At 39.8% G+C, this 25124-nt stretch overlaps 1 protein-coding gene and 1 pseudogene across 11 annotated transcripts in view; one reads left to right on the top strand and one right to left on the bottom strand.

The window, feature by feature from the left end:
- The window catches only part of Asah2 (N-acylsphingosine amidohydrolase 2), a 116457-nt gene that overhangs the window by 8014 nt on the left and 83319 nt on the right, over window positions 1-25124 (top strand). The window lies entirely within an intron of this gene.
- LOC110286018 (DNA-directed primase/polymerase protein-like) lies at window positions 18990-20647 on the bottom strand (annotated as a pseudogene).

The following is a 25124-nucleotide window of genomic DNA, read 5'->3' on the forward strand; positions in this document are numbered from 1 at the left end:
TACGCCACTGTTAAGTTCTTAGAAATTGTTGTGATTATGTTGTTAAGACCTGATTGCCTAATGTGTTCTATCTTAGAGGACTATCTACAGGCTACTAAAAACAAAATGTGTTTTCCACAGACATACTTTGTTTCTATCTATTAAGTCAATTTGATCTGGGTATGCCTTAACCCAGAGGCGTCCTTTGTTGTTTGTTTTGGTTGCTGTTGTTTTTTCCCCTTGGTTTGGATGACCTATTTAAATATGATGTTACCCATTATTACTGCACCAGTCAAACATTTATTGCTCATTAGTATCTCTTTATGGCATTGGTGACCCCACCACTCAGTGCATATATAGTTACAGTTGTTATTTCTTCCCAATTATTTGTCTTTTCTTTATTAACAGGTAGTAGCTTTCATCGTCTTTCCTGTCTAATTTCAATTTGAAATCTTCTCGATCAAATCTCAGGGTTACTATACCAGCTTGTTTTCAACTTCCACTAGGCTTGAAAGACTGGCTTTCAAACTTTGATTTTTCACAATGTGGGTGTCTTTACAGATGAGGTGGGGTGGGGTTGTTTGTTTGTTTTTTGTTTTGTTTTGTTTTGTTTTTGTTTTTGGCAATAGGCAGTGGTCTTGATTTTTAAGCTGGTTGACCAGTTTGCATTTCTTTACTGGTGATAGGAAGCAATTACATGAAAGGCAATGTTTACTAAATCCAGCAATTTTATTTTATTTTATATCTGCTTTCTGGTTGGTTATGTTGTTTTCATTTTTAAAAGGTTTATTTTTATTTTATGTCTATGAGTGTTTTGCTTGTTTGTTATGCATGCATGTGTACCACGTGCGTTCCTAGAGCCCTCAAAGGTCAGAAGATAGCATTGGTTCCACTAAAACTGGGGTTAGAGATGTTGTAGGCTACCATGTGGGTGCCGGGGATCAAACTAGGGTCCTCTGGTTTGAAGAGCAACATGCGTACCTAAATGTTGAGCCCACTTTCCAGCTCTGTGCTTTTCCTCTGCCCGTTAAGTGTCCTATCTTACCATGCTACCCATGGTTAATTCATTTCTAGCTTTCCTTAGTTGTTTATCCCCCTCATGAAGTTCCTGTGCTGTCTTGATTCAGACTCTTCAAAGTCTCTGTATATAGTATTAAGTGTCTTCAGCAGTTTTGGGTTGGGGGTCATGAACTGCCTTAGTGTGGTGCACTTGTCTTTCCATCAACTTTGCTAGGTGTAACATTTTGATTGGCAGTTATATTCTTTAGGGGCTCCATCACTACATGGATACCTGCCTTCTAGGTTGCCAGTATGAGAGCCGGTCTTATTCTGTTTGCCTTTATAGGCAACCTAGTGCTTTCCCCTTTGTGTTTTTGATGTATTGATCACAATATGTTGTGAGGGCATTCTTCTCTGGTCATGTCTACTTGGGATATAAAATGCTTCTTATCTTTAAATGTCCATACCTTTATCTGGTTTTGAGAAATTTCCGTTATAATTGTGTTGAACAAATTATCTGTCTTTAGCTTTTAATCTTAGCTCCTTTTACCCACTGGATACTGAGGTTTGTTCTTTTGTTTTTTTTTTTTTTTTGTTTGCTTTAAACTTATTTTATATATACACAAGTTCTATCTGCATGGACATCTGCATGCCAGAAGAGGGCATCAGATTCCACGTGGTTGCTGGGAATTGAACTCAAAACCTCTGGAAGAGCAGACAGTGCTCTTAACCTCTGAGCCATCTGTCCAGCCTGAGGTTTCTTCTTTAGATCCCATGCCCCAGTCTTGGAGTTTGAGGTCACGCTCATGTCTGTTTGTCATTGTTTGCTGGAGCTGCCTTTACCTTCTCTCTTTAATATTCTCTCTTCTTGGTTGAGTCTGTTGGTGAGACTTTTCTCTGCATTTGCAATATGGCTCATTGAATCTTTCTTTTCTAACATTTCTATCTCTTTGAAAAAAAAATCCCCATTTCCTTGTGCACTTTCTCTTTCTCGTGGAGTAGTTTGACCACAAGGAAGCACAAGCTTGGATTCTCTCCTTAAATCCCTGTGTCTTCTGCCTGACACTTACAAAAGGCAGAACAAAACTCTGTGTTTATTGACTAGCACAGAAAACACACCGTGGGAGTAGATGAAGGATTCTTACAGAGTTTTACCAGGGAAGAATCTCTGTACTGACACAACTCACCCAGAATAGCACTCAAGACTGCAAACACATATTACCCTATATCCATATGTTGCTCCAATGTTTAAGGGATATTTGCTTGTTTGTAATGGCTTTTAATCTGTTAATCTCTTTCGGCATATTATTAACTTGGTTGCAGGGTCCCCCAGAAGTTCAGCCTCTTTGGAGTTTAGAGATATTTTCAGGGAAAAAAAAATTCTTTACCTTGTCCTTGCTGTTTTTTTCTCCTCCATACCCTGAGTTCTCCTACTCCCACCTCAAGTCCCTGCTCCCTCAATCCATTTTATTGTCTTTTTTTTTCCTCTGTTGTTGCCAAATTTCCTGTCTGGGCCCTGTATTTAATTCATCTGATTATTTGGATCTTTGTTGTTCCCTGAGACTGTGTTTGAGAGGTAGCTCCTAAGTGACTTGGCACAATGACAGTGATATGTGGGGGCCAGCTCGAATTGGCTGGTTAAAGTCAGTTACTCTACTGATCCATTCAGGCTGATGTTTGAGAATTATCTTTTGGTTACTAATGGAAATCAGCAGTGATTGAAGTCTGCAAAGAAACGGACAAATGTTATACATCAAAGCTTTTTCTCCCTTAACAGCTGGTTTGAACATTTACCAATTGTCTAACAATACTTGTTGTAGAACATTTTGGATAGAGAAATGATGTGCTGTTTTAAGACCCTGGGAGAAAAAAAAATAGTTTTTAACTCAGAATTACTCTGAATTCTTAATGGAACATTATGGTAACCCAAAGACCTACTTATTTCTAAGATGATTCGAAGAGGACAAATTATGGTCAGGTCACCCTTTTCAGAGCAGGTTACTACTTTCCTAGAGGTTCATACTTGTCAAATTATTAATTGAATCATACAAATACCATATTTATGATGCTACATTGCAAAGAAAAAAATTATGAAGACATTTTGAACCCCCCCAAACTCCAAAGGGGGCACTTTCATCTGAGTTCTGCTGAAGACGCACTTCATTTAGGCTTAGGAGATGCTTGGCCTTTGTAGACAGAACCCTAGTCCTTTCCTGGTCCCTGTGCCATTCCGTGAAACTAGAAGAGGTACAGGGAGTTTGTCAGGCCGAGGTGGAAGTGTAGCTCCAAAGCAGAATATTGCGCACCCCCAATCCCACCCGGATTGCACCTCCATGGTACACACATTATTTTGGTTTCCTGTTGAGCTCTATTGTGAAAGGTCAGTTGTCAAAGTCCTTCCCAACGTCATGTACATGGAGATTGGGTGTGGCTGGTAATTACAGTATATTGGCTTTGTGGTTAGGATGAGACAAGGAATTCCCTTTATGTCACATGTTTTTCTTGTGTAGGCCTTTAATATTTCTTATCAAGTCCAGATGTACTAAACCAAGGGGAAATTTCAGAAAGTCTGAGAACCAGCTATTAACAGTGTTAAAGTCCAGAAAGAATCGTTAGTACTCAACGTGACTGAAACAGTTATATTTATGGTTGAGTCCATTTGACATGTATTTCTCATCCATCCTTGCAACAATTATTTTATTAACTAATGGGTTTTTTATTTAATTTTTTTCATAAGATATACTTTGATCACACTCTCTCCCCTCCCCCACCTCCTCCCATCTCCTCCCTACCTTCCTGCCCACACAGCTTTATGTTCATTCCCTTTCTCAGAAAAAACCAAACCAAACGAAACCAAACCCTAAAGTACAACAAAAAAGGAAATAAAAAGGCCCTAAACCCAAGAAACGCAACAAGACAAAACAAAACAAAAATGAACTGTGTGCGGCCTCAGTCACCCAGAAACTATTCCTCAAGGACAGTCTCAAAATAAAACAAAACCAGAAAACCCATGGAGTCTGTTTTTTATTGGCCCACCACTCCTGGATGTGAGGCCTGGCCTAGAATGTGGTCAATTCACCTGAGCTGCTCCATTGGAGAAAGTAGATTTGCCCTTTCTGAGCAGGTATCAGTTGCAAATAGTTAGAGGTGGGATTCCATGTTTACCCCCCTCCTCAGTGCTGGGATGTTTGTCTGGTTTGAAACTATGCAGGTCTCGTGTGTGCTCTCTGTCACAGTCTCTGTAAGTTCCTATGTGTACCAGTTCTGTTATATTTGAAAGACACTGTTTTCTTAGAGTGACTACCAGTCTGTCTCTTACAACCCCTCTACTTCCTCTTCTGCATAGACCTCTGAGCCTTGAGGAGAGGGGTTTAATAAACACACCCCATTCAGGGCTGAGTGCTCCAAACTGAGGGCTATTACTTGATGTCCACTGTCCATGTTAGCTCCAATCCATGCCAAGAAAACCTCTTCAGTGAGGGTTAAATGATTGCTCCAACCTACAGGTATAACAATATGTCATTAGGAGTAATATTATTGCTGCATTCCGTTAGCAGATAATAGTATTTGTTTTCCCCCTAAGGCCCATGACCTATCTACTGTCAGATTTTGGTGACTTTGGCAGTATTGGGCATAGGTTGTATCTCATGGAGTGGGCTTTAAATCCAATAAAAACATGATTGGTAAATTCTATAATATTTGTCCCACTATTTTACCAGTATATCTTGCAAGCAGATCTCTGTTGTAGATCACAGACTTTGTAGCTGAGAACTTTTTCCTCCAGTAGCAGGCAAAGTACTCTACAGTACCATGAACACTAGTGGGTAGAGGTGAAGCTTCTAGTTGGGCACCAGCTTAATAATCCACGTTTGGTGACATAAGTAAGTCGTATCTTCAGCAACAGGGTTTTACTATCACGTTATAGAGATTAATCAATGGTGACTATGGGGTGTGATGTTTGAGGGCTGTCTATGAGATCTCTTTGGCCAATGACTCAGCACAATGCAAACCGGTACTGGCAATAGAGGTTTTAGCTGTCGGCATGAAATGACTAGTTGGGTTTTGTCACCAGTTTTATATGGTAATCCTATATAATTTCCTTTTATATATGTATATATTTAGGATATGCCTGTCACATTAGGCTTCTATATGGCTTTTCATATGTTAGTTGCTCCTCCTTATATTCCCTCCTTTACCTTGTCACATATAAGCAGAAGAGCAATCAAACAACAACAACAACAACAAAATGCCCCAAACAAAATGAGACAAATAACAAAAATACTGTTGAATTTGATTTCTGTTAGCCAAATACTCCCTAAGCTCTCCATGACTTTTACCATGAAGGGGTTTTGGATTGTGTCAAAGGCCTTTTCTGCAGCTATTGAGGTGGCTGTGTGGTTTCTGTCTTTCAGTTTGTTTATATGGTGGATTACATTTATCTATTTAAGAGTGTTGGGCCATATCTACATCTCTGGGATAAAACCTACTTGATCATCATGGATGCTCTTTTAGATGTGTTCTTGGATTTAGTTTCCAAATATTTTTCGAGGATTTTTAAATCCATGTTTATAAGGGAAATAGGTTTGCATTTCTCTTTCTTTGTCGAAATTTTATGTGGTTTGGATATCAGAGTAACTGTAGCCTCATAAAAGAATTGGGCAATGTGCCTTCTGTTTCTATTTTGTAGAATAGTTTGAGGAGTATTGGCATTAACTTTTTTGAAAGTCTGGTAGAATTCTGTGCTAAAATCATCTGGCCCTGGGCTTTTTTTGGTTGTGAAACTTCTAATGATTTCTTCTTTTTCCTTAGGGATTATAGGTCTATTTAAATTGATTATCTGACCTTGTTTTACCCTTGGTAAATAGTATCTAATGAGAAAATTATTCATTTCTTTTAGATTTTCCTATTTTTTTGTACATTTATCCTTGAGTGAAGGAATTTCCAATTTTGCGGAGTACAGATTTTTAAAGTATGTCTTTATGATTCTCTGGATTTCCTTGGTATCTGTTGTTATGTCCTGTTTATACATTTCTGCTTGGTAGATATTCTTTCTCTACCTTTTAGTTTGTTTGTCAATCTTACTGATTTTCTCAAAGAACCAACTCTTCATTTTATAGATACTTTGTATTGATTTTGTTTTTGTTTTGTTTCTATTTTCCTAATTTTAGCCTTGAGTTTGATTATTTCTTGCTGCCTTTCTTTTTTCGGACATGATTTTTTTCCTTTTTGTTCTAGAGCTTTCAGGTATGTTGTTAAGTTACTCGTGATACACACACACACACACACACACACACACACACACACACACACACACATGTGTATGTTGTAGATGGAATGTTAAGGCCTAGGTAAAATGTTAAGGCCTAGGAAACAGTTACCTGGCTAGCCTGTCATTATAAGGAAACTTTCTCATATATTTCTGCTGTTTCTAGGAAATTCTCTAAGGTTCTGTGCCCTTGGAAATCAATCACAATAAAAGTCAGTAGAACTGTTTTGTATAGTTACCCACAACGAGCTTGGACCCAAACCAACACCCAGCAGCACATGTGTGTGTGGTGTGTGTGTGTGTGTGTGTGTGTGTGTGTGTGTGTGTATCACAAGAGATCTATAAAATATAGGCACTTAATGCTATGAACTTGCTTCTGGGAACTGCCTGTACTGTGTCCTGTAAGTTTGGGTATGTTGTATTTTTACTGTTATTCAATTCTAGAAAGTCTTTGATTTTTTTTTTTCCTTAATTTTGTCTTGACCTGTTGGGACTTAGGTAAAATATCAAAGCTTAGATGGAATGTTAAGGCCTAGGTAAAATGTTAAGGCCTAGGAAACAGTTACCTGGCTAGCCTGTCATTATAAGGAAACTTTCTCATATATTTCTGCTGTTTCTAGGAAATTCTCTAATGTTCTGTGCCCTTGGAAATCAATCACAATAAAAGTCAGTAGAACTGTTTTGTATAGTTACCCACAACGAGCTTGGACCCAAACCAACACCCAGCAGCACTCCCTGCATCTGTGTATAAGCTTTTATGGTATAAGCTGCCCCTGGGTTGGACCCCAACATAAAAGAGACACTTGCACCAATAAATGAAAGTATTTGGAATAAGACTTCCATTTTGAGTAATAGTCAAGTAGAGTTTAAGTTCTGAAGATCTCCTTGGGAACTGACGTCCTACTTAGCAGAAAGGAACATGTTTGTGGGTAACTGACATTCTGGTTGGCAAGTTAAGACATGATTGTTAGAAAATTCCCACGCTGGTAGACAAGTTAGGACATGAATGTTAGACAAGGCAACTCCCTATACCTAAATCCTGGCTTGTGAAATAACATGGCACAGATATTTGTGGATTTGAGACTTAAGACCGCTGTGGGATCTTAATTCAGGTCATGGTTCAGTTCCAGAATCTGTACCATGGCCCTGGTCAACAACATCATGGCACATGCTCAACAAACTATCCCTATCTGACTGAGATCGTTGTTCCTGTCACTTGTGAGGCAATTCCTGGACCTCAACAGACCATTTTTGGTTGAGTAGTAAGTTGTTCAGTTTTAATAAGTCTGTACATTTTGTGCTGTTTCTGTTGTTGTTGATATCCAGTCAGATAGAATGCAGAGTGTTATTTCAATTTTTTAGTATCTGTTGGACTTTGCTTTGTGTCTTATTTAGCTAAAAATATGATTATTTTTAGCTAAAGTTCCTTGAGATGCTAAGAGGATGGTATATTCTTTTGTGTTTGGGTGAAATATTTTGTAAGTATCTGTTAGGTCCATTTGGTTTATAATGTTAGTTAGCTCCAGCACGTCTCTGTTTGGATTTTGTCTGGATGACTCATCTATTGGCAACAGTGGATACTTAAGTCTCACACTATCAGTGTACAAAGGTCCATATGTGAATTAAGCTGTGGTAGTGTTTCTTTTATGAATTGGGGCTTCCTTTTGTTTGGTGTATAGATCTTAAGAATTGCAATGTCCTCTTGATAGATTTTTTTCTCCTTTGATGAGAATTTAGTGTCCTTCCCTATCTCTTCTGATTAATTTTGGCTTGAATTCTATTTTGTCAGATATTAAAATGGCTAGATCAGCTTGCTTCTTAGGTCTATTTGCTTGAGATATCTTTTTCCATCCTTTTACCCTGAGGTGATATCTATCTGTGATATTAAATTGTGGTTTTTGGATGCAGAAGGATCATTCCTGTTTTTGCATTCATTCTGTTAGTCTCAGACAGTCTTTGACTGGGGAAGTTAGATGATTGGTGTTGAGAGATATCAATTAGAAGTATTTGTCATTTTATTTTAGTTTTGGTTTTTGAGACAGGATTTCTCTGTACAGCCCTGGCTGTCCTGGAACTCTGTAGATCAGGCTGGCCTCAAACTCAGAACTCCACCTGTTTATGCCTCGTAGGAGCTGGGATTAAAGGGATTAAAGACATGCTTCACTACCCAGTGTTTGTTGATTCCAGCTATTTTGTTGTTATTGTTGTTGTTGGTGGTGATGGTGGTGATAAGGTAGGGGTGTGTGTACGCTCGAGCATGCAGGCATGTGGGCACGTGTGTTCCCTCTTTTGATTTGCTGGTCTGGTTATTTATTCCTTGTGTTTTCTTGGGTTTGGTCAACCTCTTTAGGTTGGAATTTTCCTTTTAGTACCTTCTGTAGGGATGGATTTGTAGATAAATATTGCTTAAATTTTATTATGGAATGTCTTATTTTCTCAGTCTATTGTGATTGAAAGTTTTGCTGAGAAAAGTAGTATGGACTGGCATCTATGGTCTCTTTGTGTCTGTAGAATACCTCTCCAGGCCCTTTTGGTGTTTAGAATCTTGACAGAAGTCTTTGAATAGATCTGCCTTTATATGTTATTTGGTCTTTTTCCTCTTGAATTTTTTCCATCTTATTTTTTATTATATATTTTCTTTATTTACATTTCAAATGTTATCCCCTTTCCTGGGTTCCCCTCTGAAAACCCCCAATCTCCTCTGAAAACGCCCTATTCCCCCCCCCCCTGCTCACCAACCAACCCACATCCACTTCCTGGTGCTAGCATTCCCCTACACTGGTGCATAGAGCCTTCACAGGACCAAAGGCCTCTCCTCCCATTGAAGACCAATGAAGCCATCCTCTGCTGCATATGTGGCTGGAGCCATGGGTCCCTTCATGTATACTCTTTGGTTGGTGGTTTAGTCCCTGGGAGCTCTGAGGGTACTGGTTTGTTCATATTGTTGTTTCTCCTATGGAGCTGCAAACCCCTTCAGCTCCTTGGATCCTTTCTCTAGTTCCCCATTGGGGACCCTGTGCTCAGTCCAAAGGTTGGCTGAGAACATATACCTCTGTATTTGTCAGACACTGATAGAGCCTCTCAGGAGACAGCTTTATCAGGCTCCTGTCAGCCAGCACTTGTTGGCATCCATAATAGTGTCTGGGTGTGATGACTGATATGAGATAGATCCCCAGGTGGGGCAGTCTCTAGATGGCTTTTCCTTCAGTCTGTACTCCACACTTTGTCTCTGTAACTTCTTCCATGGGTATTTTGTTCACCCTTCTAAGGAGGACGACATTATCCATACTTTGGTCATCCTTCTTGAGCTCCATGTGGTCTGTGAATTGTATCTGGGGTATTCCGAGCTTCTGGGCTAATATCCATTTATCAGTGAGTGAATACCATGTGTGTTCTTTCGTGATTGGGTTACCTCACCCAGGATGATATTTCCTAGTTCCATTCATTTGCTAAGAATTTCATAAATTCATTGTTTTAATAGCTGAGTAGTTCTCCATTGTGTAAATGTACCACATTTTCTGTATCCATTCCTCTGTTGAGGGATATCTCGGTCTGTCCAGCTTCTGGCTATTATAAATAAGGCTGCTATGAACATAGTGAACCATGTGTCCTTATTATATTGGAGTATATTCTGGGTATATGCCTAGGAGTGGAATTTCTGGGTCCTCAGGTAGTACTATGTTCAATTTTCTGAGGAATCTCCCGACTGATTTCCACAGTGGTTGTACCAGTTTCCAATCCCATCAGCAATGAAGGAGTGTTCCTCTTTCTCCACATCCTCACCAGGATCTGCTCTTACCTGAGTTGTTGATCTAAGCCATTCTGACTGGTGTGAGGTGGAATCTCAGGGTTGTTTTGGTTTGCATTTCCCTGATGACTAAGAATGTTGAACATTTCTTTAGGTGCTTCTCAGCTATTCAGTATTCCTCAGTTGAGAATTCTTTGTTTATCTCTTTAACCCCATTTTTAAATAGGGTTATTCGGTTCTCTGGAGTCTAACTTCTTGAGTTGTTTGTATATATTGGATATTAGCCCTCTATTGGATGTAGGGTTGGTAGAGATATTTCCCCAATTTGTTTGTTGACCTTTGGTTCTATTGACAGTGTCCTTTGCCTTACAGAAGCTTTGTAATTTTATGAGGTCCCATTTGTCAATTCTTGATCTTAGTGCATAGGCTATTGGTGTTCTGTTCAGGAAAATTTCCCCTGTGTCCATGTTCTCAAGGCTCTTTCCCACTTTTTTTCCTATTAGTTTCAGTGCATTCAGTTTTATGTGGAGGTCCTTGATCCACTTAGACTTGAGCTTTGTACAGGAAGATAAGAATGGATCGATTTGCATTCTTCTACATGCTAACCACCAGTTGGACGTGCACCATTTGTTGAAAATGCTGTCTGTTTTCCACTGGATGGTTTTAGCTCCTTTGTCAAAGATCAAGTGACCATAGGTATGTGGATTCATTTCTGGGTCTTCAATTGTATTCCATTGATCTACCTGCCTGTCACAGTACCAATACAATGCAGTTGTTTTTCTTTTCTTTTCTTTTTTTTCTTAAATCACAATTGCTCTGTAGTACAGCTTGAGGTCAGGGATGGTGATTCTACCAGAAGTTCTTTTATTGTTGAGAATAGTTTTTGCTATCCTAGGTTTTTTGTTATTTCAGATGAATTTACAAATTGCTTTCTAACTTTATGAATTGAGTTGGAATTTTGATGGGGATTGCATTGAATCTGTAGATTGCTTTCTTCAAGATGGACATTTTTGCTATATTAATACTGACAGGCAATGATCATAGGAAATCTTTCCATCTTCTGAGATCTTCTTTGGTTTCTTTCTTCAGAGACTTGAAGTTATTGTCATATAGATCTTTTACTTGCTTATTTACAGTCACACCAAGGTATTTTATATTGTTTGTGACTATTGTGAAGGGTGTTGTTTCCCTAAATTCTTTCTCAGCCTGCTTATCCTTTGAGTAGAGGAAGGCCACTGATTTATTTGTTTGAGTTAATTTTATATTCAGCCACCTTGCTGTAGTTTTTTATCAGTGGTAGGAGTGCTCTGGAATTTTTGGGGTCACTTATTTATACTGTCATATCATCTGCAAATAGTGATATTTTGACTTTTCCCTTTCCAATTGTATCCCTTTGACCTCCTTTTGTTGTCTAATTACTCTGGCTAGGACTTCAAGTACTATATTGAATAGGCAGAGAGAGAGAGAGAGAGTGGGCAGCCTTGTCTAGTCCCTGATTTTAGTGGGATTGCTTCAAGTTTCTCTCCATTTAGTTTGATGTTGGCTACTGGTTTGCTGTATATTGCTTTTACTATATTTAGGCATGGGCCTTGAATTCCTGATCTTCCCATGAAGATCATGAAGGGGTGTTGAATTTTGTCAAATGATTTCTCAGCATCCAATGAAATGATCATATGGGTTTTTTTCTTTGAGTTTGTTTATATAGTGGATTATGATGCTGGATTTCCATATATTGAACCATCCCTGCATTCCTGGGATGAAGCCTACTTGATCATGATGGATGATCGTTTTGATGTGTTGTTGGATTCGGTTTGCTAGAATTTTATAGAGTATTTTTGCATCAATATTCATAAGGAAAATTGGTCTGAAATTCTCTTTCTTCTTTGGGTCTTTGTGTGGTTTATGTATCAGAGTAATTGTGGCTTCATAGAATGGGTTGGGTAGAGTTCTGTCTGTTTCTGTTTTGTGGAGTAGTTTAAGGAGTATTGGGATTAGGTCTTCTTTGGAGGTCTGATAGAACTCTGCACTAAACCCATCTGGTCCTGGGGTGTTTTGGTTGGGAGACTGTTAATGACTGTTTCTATTTCTTTAGGGAATATGAGACTATTTAGATCGTTTATCTGATCCTGATTTAACTTTGGTACCTGGCTTCTGTCTAGAAAATTGTCCATTTCATCCAGGTTTTCCAGTTTTGTTGAGTATAGCCTTTTGTAGTAGGATCTGATGACGTTTTGGTTTTCCTCAGTTTCAGTTGTTATATCTCCCTTTTCATTTCTGATTTTGTTAACTTGGGTATTGTCTCTATGTCCTCTGGTTAGTCTGGCTAAGGGTTTATCTATCTTGTTGATTTTCTCAAAGAACCAGCTCCTGGTTTTGTTGATTCTTTGTATAGTTCTTTTGGTTTCTACTTAGTTGATTTCAGCCCTGAGTTTGATTATTTCCTGCTGTCTGCTCCTCTTGGGTGTATTTGTTTCTTTTTGTTCTAAAGCGTTCAGGTGTGCTATTAAACTGCTAGTGTATGCTCTCTCCAGTTTCTTTTTGGAAGCATTCAGAGCTATGAGTTTTCCTCTTAACATTGCTTTCATTGTATCCCATAAGTTTTGGTATGTTGTATCTTCCTTTTCATTAAATTCTAAAAAGTCTTTAATTTCTTTCTTTATTCTTCCTTGACAAAGTTATCATTGAGTAGAGCATTGTTCAGAAATGTATATGTGGGCTTTCTGTTGTTTTTCTTGCTATGGAAGACCAGCCTTAATCTGCAGTGATCTGATAGGAGGCATGGGATTATTTCAATCTTTTTTTTTTATATCTGTTGAGGTCTGATTTGTGACTGATTATATGGTCAGTTTTGGAGAAAGTTCTTTGAGGTTCTGAGAAGAAGGTATATTCTTTTGATTTAGCATGAAATGTTCTATACATATCTTTTAAATCCATTTGGTCCAAAACTTTTGTTAGTTTCACTGTGACTCTGTTTAGTTTGTGTTTCCCTGATCTGTCCATTGATGAGAGTGGGGTGTTAAAGTCCCTCACAATTATTGTGTGAGGTGCAATGTGTCCTTTTAGCTTTAGTAACGTTTCTTTTCTGATTGTGGATGTACTTGCATTTGGAGCATATATGTTCAGAATTGAGAGTTCTTCTTGGTAGATTTTTTTCCTTTGATGAGTATGAAGTGCCCTTCCTTATCTTTTCCAATGATTTTTGGTTGAAAGTTGATTTTATCTGATATTAGAATGGGTACTCCAGCTTGTTTCTTTGGACCATTTGCTTAGAAAATTGTTTTGCACTCTGAGGTAGTGTTTGTCTTTGACAATGAGGTGCATTTTCTGTATGCAGCAAAATGCTGAGTCCTGTTTACATATCCAATATGTTAGTCTATGTCTTTTTATTGGGGAATTGAGTCCATTGATGTTAAGAGATATTAAGGAATAGTGATTGTTGCTCCCTGTTATTATTGATGTTATTTTTATGTTTGTGTGGCTATCTTCTTTTGGGTTTGATGAAAGATTACTTTCTTGCTTTTTCTAGGGTGTAGTTTCCCTCCTTGTGTTGTCATTTTCCATCTATTATCCTTTGTAGGATTGGATTTGTGGAAAGATAGTGTGTATATTTGATTTTGTCATGGAATATCTTGGTTTCTCCATCTATGGTAATTGAGAGTTTTGCTGGGTATAGTAGCCTGGGCTGGCATTTGTGTTCTCTTAGGGTCTGAATGCGATCTGCCCAGGATCTTCTAGCTTTCATAGTCTCTGGGGGAGAAGTCAGGTGTAATTCTGATAAGTCTGCCTTTATATGTTTCTGATCATTTTTCCCTTACTGCTTTTAATATTCTTTCTTTGTTTAGTAAGTTTGGTGTTTTGATTATTATGTGATGGGAAGAATTTCTTTTCTGGTCCAGTCTATTTGGAGTTCTGTAGGCTTCTTGTATGTTCATGGGCATCTCTTTCTTTAGATTAGGGAAGTTTTCTTCTGTAATTTTGTTGAAGCTATTTACTGGCCCTTTAAGTTGGGAATCTTCCTTCTTGTCTATACCTATTATCCTTATGTTTGGTCTTTTCATTGTGTCCTGGATTTCCTGGATGTTTTGGGTTAGGAGCTTTTTGCATTTTCTTTGATTGTTGTGTCAATGTTTTCTATGGAATCTTCTGTACCTGAGATTCTCTATTCTATCTCTTGTATTCTGTTGGTGATACTTGCATCTGTCACTCCTGGTCTCTTTCCTAGGTTTTCTATCTCCAGTGTTGTCTCCCTTTGTGATTTCTTCCGTGTTTCTATTTCCATTTTTAGGTCCTGGATGGTTTTGTTCAATTCCTTCACCTGTTTGGTTGTGTTTTCCTGTAATTCTTTAAGGGATTTTTGTTTCCCTTTTAAGGTCCTCTGCCAGTTTACCTGTGTCCTCTTTTATTTCTTTAAGGAAATTAGTTATGTTCTCCTTAAATTCCTCTATCATCATCAGGCAATGTGATTTTAAATCATAATCTTGCTTTTCTGGTGTGTTGGGTAACCAGGGTTCGCTGTGGTGGGAGAACTGGGTTCTGATGATGCCAAGTAGTCTTGGTTTCTATTACTTACATTCTTGCGCTTGCCTTTCACCATCTGGTTATCTCTGGAGTTAACTGGTCTTGCTATCTCTGGCTTTGGCTTGTCCCTCCTGCAAGCTTGTGTGTCAGTACTCCTGGGAGACCAGTTCTTTCTGGGAAGAATTTGGGTATAGAGAGCTGTGGTACAGAGTCAGTTCTGGGGTGTAGATAGAGACCAGAAGGATTCTGCCCCCAGTTGATCCTTGATTCCTGTGTCCTCATGGCACTTCGAGGGTCCCTCTTGGGTCAGGAATTTGAAGAGAAGTAGTTTTCTTACCTGTGCTTGCAGGTGTGTAGGTACTCCTGGAAGACCAGCTCTCTCCTGGCAGTATTTGTGCATGTAGCTCTGTGGCACAGGATCAGTTCTGGGTGCAGAGAGAAATTGGAAGTCTCTTGTCCCAGGCAGCTCCTTGGTTCCTGTGTCCTGAGGGTTCCTCTGAGCAGCAGTGGTGATTGTACCTGCACTCACAGGCCTGCCTAAACTCCTAGGATGCTCACTCCCTCCCAGCGCTATTTGGGTATGGAGCCCCATAGAAGACGATCTGCTACAGGCAGAGATGGAAATTGAAAGGCTCCTATTCCAAGCGACTCCTCTCTCTTGCAATTTTTAATAGTCTTTCTTTGTTCAGTATATTTTGTGTTTTGCTTATTTTATCCTGAGGGGAATTTCCGTTATGGTTCAATCTATTTGATGTTCTGTATGTTTCTTGTACCTTGATAGGCATCCCCTTCTTTAAGTTAGGGGCATTTTCTTCTATGATTTAGTTGAGAATATTTTTAGTGACTTTGATCTGAATTTCTTCTCCTTCCTTTATTCCTATTACTCTTAGATTCGTGTGGGTTCCTATCAGCTCCTCCACAGGGCACAGCCTCATGGGGAGTCAGAACACTGTCTGAGATGTGGGAAATCAGGAGCTGGTTCAGGGTTCCCTGGGCCCGTGATGAGGCTGGTGCTGTGGGGTTCCCAGACTCTTGGACATTCAGGTGCCCCTGGGAGCGTAGAACAGAATTGAGGGCCCACAGGATGGGGACAGCGTCTAGCCCAGGGCCAAGGAGGAGGATGTGACAGAGGGTGGGGAGAGGATCTCTGGCTTTCTCCAGTGGTAATTGTTCTCAGCTTGGCAGAGGTAGGCTTTGTGGTGGCTCTGGCAAGGAGTACAGAGGGGCCTTTTGTGGGAGAATTAAGCCATGGCTCTGTAGTCGAATGTCTTCTCCATGGCTTCCCACAGCATATCTTGATAAAAGAGATAATCCACAGTTCTAAACAGTTTATTGATTGTTCATGGTGGAAAATGGATGTATAACTTACCATACCCACTTCTCAGGGTAGACCTGAGATTTAAATGCCTTTTGCAGGGAGGAATGTCTGGGAAGGGAAGCTTACTGGCTAAGCCCTCTGGGCCTCTAGGACCTCATTAGCATGGAGAACTCTGTTTTGGGCCTACATGGCCATAGAACTCATTTCTTTTATGTGAGAAACATGGCGTATGTTCCAGGCCAGGAGTCTGGCAGGGAGCTGGGAGTCGCCTAAGTCTCAGGTGTGTGCCCATGGTGTCTCAGGGTCTACCTTATCTAACTTCCTGGCATGCTTTTACTGTCCAACAGATTTGGTCTTAATGTCCCAGATTTCCTGGATGTTTTGTGCCAGGAGTTTCTTACAGCTAACATTTTCTTTGACTAAGGTCTCTATTTCTTCTATTATGACTTCAATGCCTGAGCTTCTTGTGACTTCTTCCATCTCTTGTGACTACAAGATAAGGATGTTGATGAAGCTTGCTGCTGAGTTTCCTGTTGGGGTTCCCAAGTTTCTCATTTCCATTTTTACCTCACTGTATATGTTTTCCTTATTGAATCTATTTTCACTTTCAGGTCTTGAACTGTTTTGTTCATTTCCTTCTGCTATTGGTTTATGTTTTCATTGAGGGATTTTTGAATTTTCTCTTCAGGGATCTCTATCATATCCATAAAGGCTATTTTATAGTCTTTGTTTTGTACTTTAGCTATGTTGCAATACTCGGGACCTGCTGTGATAGAGTTATTGGGGTCTAGAAGAAACATATCATCCTGGCTATTATTGATTGTATTTTATGCTGATTTTTAGGTATCTGTATTGGGGATAATTGCAATTCTAGATGCTGATATCTACTCTTGTCTTTGTTGGACACACCTTTTGTTCCTTGGTTTCGGTTGCCCTCTCTGGTTCCTAGGAAGGTGTAGGGGCTGTGTGTTGCCTGGCAGGGAGTTCTTCTGAGATCCTGCTAGGTGTGGCCACTGTGTGTGTGTGTGTGGGGGGGGGTTCTGGATAAAATGTTTTTCTAGACATTGGGAGCTGGCACTTTGGGGATAGGATAGGGTAGGGCTGAGGAGATCCACAGGAAGAAGGAAAGCTGGGTGTTCCACCAGGATCTGCTTAGTCCTCTGTAAATAGGGTCAGAGTGAAAGAAGGATCCCAACAGGTAGTCAGCTGTAGAGCTGGGGATGAAATTGTGGGATTGGATATGGAGTAGAAGATTTGAAGATTTGAAGCTTGATTTTTAGCTTCACTGGGATGTCATACTAGCTTCTCTGGTAGGCTTGCCTGGTGGGTTCCCAGGGAATGCTTGCTGGGGTTGGGGGCTGGGATAACAGGATGAGTAGATTTGAAGGTTGGTAAAGCAAAACTGCACAATCCATTGGAGATGGGGGCAGAGAGGAGGAGAGGCCACAGCAGATAGCTCTGTAGTCTGCTTCAGAAATGGAGGAGAGATGAAGATGCGGTGAAGATCTGAAGTTAGGTTACTTGCATCTACAGCCAGAGTGGTGCATGTAGGAGTTGGGTGCTGGGATAAAGCAATGAGTTGTGGGAAGTTTGGAGAAGAAAATCTGTGTCAATGTCTTGTGCTTCAGCTATATCAAAATACTCAGGGCCTACTATGGTAGAACATCTGGAAAAGATGGAGACAGTGTAGAGGGGAGGCTACATCCGGTGGTCTGTGCACGACTGGGGATGAGAGTGGGGGAATGGATTTGGAGTAGAGGAGGAGTAGGGGGTGGAGATTTATAGTAAGCCTACCCGTTTCCCTAGCTGGAATGGCATCAACGAGTCTTAGATGCAGTATCACAAAAGGTCAGTGGGAGAAGAGTGGGTAGAAATATAATCCCAAAGCTGGCACCCATATCTAATTCTGCATCCTGGCTTAACTCTGGAGGTCACCCAGGGTATTCGTGTGACAGTATTAGATATGAACATACAGTCTTTTACATCGTGGAAGAGATTGAGGACTGTAGTTCTCAGCTTAGACAAATCATACCAATACAGATTTTGTTGTGTTTTGCTTTCTGCATATTGCCTGATGCTTACCTTTGTATGTCTTCCTGGCAAAGTCATTTTTATTCTTCAAAGTCCAGTTTGAATTCTACTTCTTTCATGATGCTTTCCCTGAGAGTTTTCAAACTAGATATGAGCCTAGATAATACTATGTTTTGGTTGTGAGCTTAGATTTTATGGGCTGAGTCATTTCTCTAGCCTAATATTATGTTTATCCAAGCGTAATATCTACTGCATGGTTGTTTTTCTGCAGGGAGCTCTTTAAGTCTCCCTGGGATGAATACACAGTGGGTCTCTCACGTCTGTCCTCTGATCACACTTTTGTGTCCTCCCTTGAAACCCTTTTGACTTTCTTGCTGCTGGCACAGTACACAATTTGTATTCCCTAGAACTCCATTTTCTCTCTCTCACTTGATTACGATCAGGGCTTTTCATACACCACATCCTCTATTAGTTAAAGAGTGTTACTAAAATGGCTACAGTTCTTGGCCTCACCCAGAAACTATGCCTTCTGCATTGTCACTCCCATCTGGAGGTGGAGATCATTGTTGAGTCTGAGCTGGCTCTAAAACTGGCTTTGGCCAACAGGCTGCAGGGAAAGTTACTCTGGGCCAATTCTAAGCCTTGACATTGAAAAGGCTTGCAGTTTCTACCCATTCTTTGAAGCTTGCCCAGATACCATCAGTGCAAACATCTGCCAAGCTATTGAAAAACAAAACAAAACAAAACAAATGAACAAACAACAACAACAACAACAAACCCAAAACAAAACAAAAACCCCAAGAAACCCAGATCTATCTGATGAACTCCTGCTATTTATTTATTTATTTATTTATTTACTACAATAAACTTTAATGATGTCAGTGCAAATGCAAGCATAGAATGATTCTGGTTAATTAGGAGCGTCTGCTGAAATATGTCAAAGGTAGCCTTCAATAAATCTGGCTTAGGTAAACCAAGTGATAGAACAGTTGCTATAAACAGGTTTAACAATAAGTTAATAATTTGATTTTTTTGTATGATGTTAAATTCAGGGCCTTGTACATCTTAGGTAAGTATTCTAATGTCGGGCTATAGTCCCAGCACTAATTTAAGATTTATGTTATCACATCTCAGGCTTCAGGCAAATTGTAGCCTGGTTGTGTATGTTCTATCCACAGCCAGCTATTCTGTAAAGCTTCTATAGTTAGTCCCTCAGGAATATCATCCATTGAACCAAGAAGGCTCTTATCTGCAGCGTCAGCAGAGTCAGCATCTTCTGTAGCATCTAAGAAAAAGGCATCATCTTCATCATCCCAGGCAGTGGCAGAAAGCCCACTGCTGGCAAGTTGCAGGATGGTGGGTTTTGAGAATCCTTGGTCAGTGAGTTGCTGGTTTCATCTGTTTCTCCAGCAGTGAAGTCTTCATCTTTCAGAAGAAATAGCAGACTTGCTTCAGTGGGTGATGGGGAACCGGGTCGTGGCATTTCTGACACCAAACTTCATTCTTCAGATCAACCAGAGTCATGATCTGATCACTCTTGTAATAATATCCTCTTCCAATGTCTGCACACCAGCGATATGTGCATATATCAGAAGCCAGTCATTCTCCTGGGAACAAGGACTTCCAATGCCGAATCCCTCCTTCAATGTCATGGTTGTTCACCAAAGAAAGAACACATTGGTCAACCTCAGGGTACAGGAGCCCTGGAAGCCCTCAATGGACTCCACTGAAGTGCCAGTACTGTTAAAACACTCAGCCCGCTTTCGTTTCGTCTGAGATGGGTCGCATGTGAGAATTCCCAAAGTGTCTGAAAATCTGATGTTGCTCACCAGGGAAGATAGGAAATACTGGTTTTCCTCAGAAATATCTTTTGACTGTTTTGGAATAGATCTGTTATCTTCAACAACCTCCAAAGGCACACACTTTCTTATTTTGAATGACTGATACAGTTGCAAGTTTCTGGGTTTTTTTTTTTTTTTTTTTTTTTTGTATACACTCCTAGATCCACAAAAAGGCATTTTTCTCTCATGTGATTTTTCATAACTAAAAATGAAAGATTGGGATCACACTGCTTAGGCAACTTCAGCTTCTCCCAGGCCTCTGAAATCTCTTGTTTTAATGGTGTAACAGAAAAACAGGAGGCTTCCTGGCCCACTGCCTCTGGGATCTTAGCTTCATCATCCTTGGCCATCAAGTGAAGAGCAGGTTGCAACATTTTTCTCACAAAATTACCAACATGACTGTTATCTTTGAATGCCACATTGTGGAGCTGAAATATTAGGTGTTGGCTAAATTTCTCTTCAGTGCTGGAATCCCGGTTGAAAAACATCTTCGGCTGAGCATTGAACATTGTAAAACTCCTCAAGTGCTTCACAAACATGCTCTATGAGCAATGCAACCATCTTCTACCCATCAGCTCCCGGGTTGGCCAATTTGTTAAATTCTAAATCAAAAAAAGCTTGCACACAGCATTCTCAGGAATAACTTCATAGCAGTGCAAGAGGTTTTCCTGGGTCTTATAGTAAAACCAAAGTTGAGCATAGGACGTTACAAGGTAAATACATTGTCCATTTCCCATTTTGCACTCCAAAGCAAATATGTGAACGCTCTCTTTACAGCTTTTAACAAAATTAAAAGCATGATTCTGACGATGAAATAGCTTCCAAATGGAGGATGGTTCTTCTCACTTGGCCAGTTTTGGTCTATACACGGAAGACAATGGCTTCCTTTCATAGTGGGATGCCCACTCTTCAATCTGCTTCACCCTTGCCTCCCATTTCCTCAACATTGCTATATTAATGCCTTTGTCTTCAATTTTAGCTGATTTCTTTGAACCGACATAATCTCATTAGCAAATAACATATTCCCTTCAAAGGCAATTAGATGATGTGGACCCTCTTCATGAATCCCTATGGTGGTACTGAGAGATGGTGAAAGGTAGGAAGTGGGGCTCAGTCTGAGGAAGTACTGTTTTCTGGCTGCCAGGATGTAAACTGCTGCTCCATCCTGCCCTCCCAGGCGAGATGGACTGACAACAAATGGAAGAGAGTGACCACGCCCCGCTCCTAGATCACTTCAGAAAGCCCTCTTACTCCAGCTCTCCCAACCTGGAAAGTGTCATATTGCTTTTCATGAATTCTTTCTCTCTTGAGGCCCACAATGACTTCAGCTCCCTCTGGGTCCCGCTCTGTAGACCAGGCTGGCCTCGAACTCAGAAATCTGTCTGCTTCTGCCTCCCAAGTGCTGGGATTAAAGGCATGCGCCACCACTGCCCCGCCACTTATCCTTTTAAAACCTCTGATGGAACTCAAGTGGCGCAAGTCCGCAGGAAGAGGCAGCTGGCGGGGCCAGAGATGGCGGGAACCAGAGCTTACTGGTGAACTCCTTCTTAAGATGAGTGGTTCCCATCCAACCCCCATCCAACCTAGCATCTCTGTGGATTTGATAGCCCCAGGTGACAGCTGCTCAGCTGGCCCAGAACTGTGAACTCAGGAAATTATTACTTTTAGCTAGTCAATTATGGGGACAGCTTGATAAGCAGCCACAAATATTGATAGACTGGGTTTCAATTTAGATATCATCTCTTTGGCAAAGCCCTTTCTGGTACTCTTTTTATAGGCTTACCTCATATATCCCAGAAGTACTGATAGCTCAGGATTAGAGTTAGCTGCGTATCATCTCTGTTTCACACTAGATTTAATTCTTTTCATTTATTATTATTATTTTAAAAAATTTAAAATAAATAAATAAATAATAAATAAAAACAATAATTTTGTTCTAAAAAAAGAACTCAATGGTTATTTTAAACAGTTTTAGGATGAAACCTTGCCTAACCCATGCTAGACATAGACTTTGCCACTGAACAGTATCCCAGCCAACCTGTGAGAGGTATGAGGGCAGGGACCTTGTTTTGTTTGTTTCTGAAGACAGGGTTTCTCTGTGTAGCCCTGGTTGTCCTGGACCTCCCTCATCTATTAAGCAACTCAGAAGAGTGCCAGATAAACATGCCTGCTATCTACTTCTGCCTTCAGTAGTAGAGTTTACATTGGCAGCTCTGGCCTCCCTAAGCATCACTAATGGTCCCTGCTCCATCCCTTACAAACGGGTTGTTTTCTTTCTCCATTCTAAGGATTTTCTATGATAATTCAGCTCTTTATCAGACTAAACTGAAGCAAGATTCTTAAAATCAAGTTAAGTTAGTTTTGTGATGGCAGAAACTGTACATGGCTGAAGGCATCCTTACCCATGAGTGCTGGCAGACTAGTCAGGAACATTATGCCACTTTTCTGTTATTTTCTCCTTTAATGGTGTTCTCAACACTCTTTGTAAAACTGCTGCTGTCTCCCTTATGAAGAATTGAAATAACTTTTTAGCATCATGAGATGAGATTGTATGGTTTGAAATGTTGGGGGGGGGGTTTCACTATCCCTTCTTTTTATAAAGCTTATATCTCAATGATTGAGTCTTTCTTGAAGCCTACCCTCTACCACTGCAAATCCTGGGTCTCTAAAGAGAAGCTCAGCCTGGCTGGTTGACACTTAGCAGGAACGTCAACCTGCCCATTGTTTACTCGGGTATCTGCTCTGACCTACTATAGTTGATGCTGAATCAGTATCTAGAAATTTGAATTGATCAACCTTTCAACTGATGCATAGGGATGGAAAATATTCTGGTTTCAGGTCATATCTTCAGCTCATCATACTCATTTGCAAAATCAACAGGCTGGGCAACTTAGTAACAGTTCCCGGAAAATGGATTTATTAAATCCCCTATGTAAATACCAGCATATTTATCCAATTCTGAAGAATTTTTTTTATCACTGTAGTGCATCTAAGGTTTAGCTCACCCTGGCATGACAGATAGCTAAACCTGTTCTTTGCTTATTGAAGTGAATTGGGCATGTAGAACTTTGATTCATTAGCTCTGACTCAGTTTACTTCCCAAAGCCCCACACACTTAACCCCTGACTAAGTAGCTCAACCTTGATGTAATCTGAGGTGGGTCCACTCTTAAGGATTCTGAGGAGAGAATCAGGAACTGATCTTATCAGCGCTAAATTGGTTGTGAATGCACTGTGATGTGATGCATTAGAAGGTGGCTTTATCTTATGCGGAAGTGGAGTTCATTTCATCAGAGTCCTTGAGAAATACCTGACTTCATCCCTGAAAAGGTTACTTTTGTATCACAAAAGTAGAATGTAATAATTATAAGAAAAATTAAATATGATGAAATGAATGAAAAAGAAAGAAAGAAAGAGAGAGAAGAAAGAAATTCTCCAAATCTCTCCCTAACAAACATTTTGAGCATCTTGAAATGTGTTTGGTGCAGCCATCTCTGCCTCTGTCTTCCTTTTTGTATTTTAATTAGTTTTAAAATGCCTACTTCTTTGTTTTAAAGTCAAAAAGTGGGATGAAGGTCAGGGTGGGGGAATAATGTATCTTGGACGAATGTGTGGATACAATATGTGTATCTTACAGGTTGTTAAAAATGACATGAATTAGCATGCACCTTTAATCCCAGCACTCAGGAGACAGGCAGGAAGATCTTTGAGTTTGAGGTCAGCCTGGTCTACAGAGTGGGTTCCAGGGTGGCACAGAGAACTCCTATCTTGAAAAACAGAAACAAACCAAAGCAAAGCAAACCCGATTTGTCACTCCAACCACTGATAATAGTTCCAGGGTGAGTCATTCTGAGTCTCTTTCAGTTGTCTTTTTTGCCATTGAGACCTACTTCCAGAAATACTAATTGAAGTAGTTGTCTGTGATTATAAAATTATATTATGATTATAAAATTATTTATGACTATAAAATTATATAATTGTCTATGATTATAAAAATACATGGCTAGACATAAGTGAATGAAAAGTCACATGGTCTGAATAAGTCCCAGAGCCTTTCTTACATGAAATCATAACTTTTTTTTTCCTAATGAATTTTTGTGAGCTAAAGGTTTTTTATCTTCCTATTCTTAGCTATGTCTTAAAGTTGAGATTTCCTGAAATTTGACATTTTGATAGCCTTTGAAATGAAGGAATAACCATTAGATTCGAGGTGTTTGGTGAATGGGATGATGTTTACAAACATGTAATTGAGCTAAGCAGAAGAATTGTCATCATCAACTGGCAGTGTCTTGGCATTTGGATAGACAAGAGGGTTTACTTTAGTAGCAGACGCATGCCACTAAACCTTAGTGCTTAACATATAAATGTTTATTTCGTACTGTGAAAAGTGTATACCTAGTCTGGTGAGTCTTTGAAGTTTGTTTCTTCCATTCAAGACCTGGCATCTATTGTGTATGGCAATTAAGTTTAAAGTGGTGTAGAAAGAGAGAGCAGGTGGCGCTCACCTCCCCTCAAATGCCTCAGTGTCATTGACTCTAGAAGTGACTCATGCCACTGACACCCATTGGCTTGTAACTGCGAGAGGGGAAAGCATAACTCTGCTATATGCTCAGGAAGAAGTGGAGAACCAGATATAAACGAGTTCAGCAAGTTTGCACAGGCAAGCAGACTTGTCGTAACTTCTATTTGCCTCTTGGCTAAGTTGAGATGTCCTTAGATTCCATGCTTAGAGCCCCAGAGTCTAAATGCTTGATTTCTTCTTTTACATTTTAAATTTTATTTATTTTTATTTCTTATGTACATTGGTGTTTTGCCTGCATGTGTGTCTGTGTGAGGGTGTTGGATCCCCTGGAACTGGAGTTACACACAGTTGTGAGCTTCCATGGGGTGCTGAGAACTGTATTTTGGGTCTCTGGAGGAGCAGTCAGTGCTCTCCAGCCCCTTCCTCAATCTTGATTTTTTTTCTTATAGTAGCTTTGGGCATTAGATTACATTGTATGCATTGGCTCATTATTACTTTGGGATTCTCATATCTATTAATAGCAAAAGGCACATATTCATGTTGCATAGTGAAATTGAGAGCTAGCAGGAGGACCAAAAACAGATAACTTTGTCCTCAGAATCTAGTTTGGCTATTCAGTTGTTTATTTTCTCTATGATAGGTTTTGTTTTGTTTTGTTTGTTTGCTTGTTTGGTTGGTTTTTAATTTAAATATATATTAAGGATAGGGATAATACTATCCTAGAGTTATTGGGACCACTAAATGAGGTAATTTGTATAGCATTTTTGGGACACTGCCCAGCATGTATTAGGAGTTGATTAAGTTTATTTTATGGTGATTTTTAAAAAGGTGACCCTTCTTATATTAGTTTTGTAGGAGTCTACATATAAAGTCTCAATGGGCTATTATTGTTTTAATTATTGT

Source organism: Mus caroli, unplaced genomic scaffold, assembly GCF_978045245.1.
Source record: "Mus caroli unplaced genomic scaffold, Mus_caroli_1 scaffold_20, whole genome shotgun sequence".
In the NCBI taxonomy this organism is placed as follows: Eukaryota; Metazoa; Chordata; class Mammalia; order Rodentia; family Muridae; genus Mus; species Mus caroli.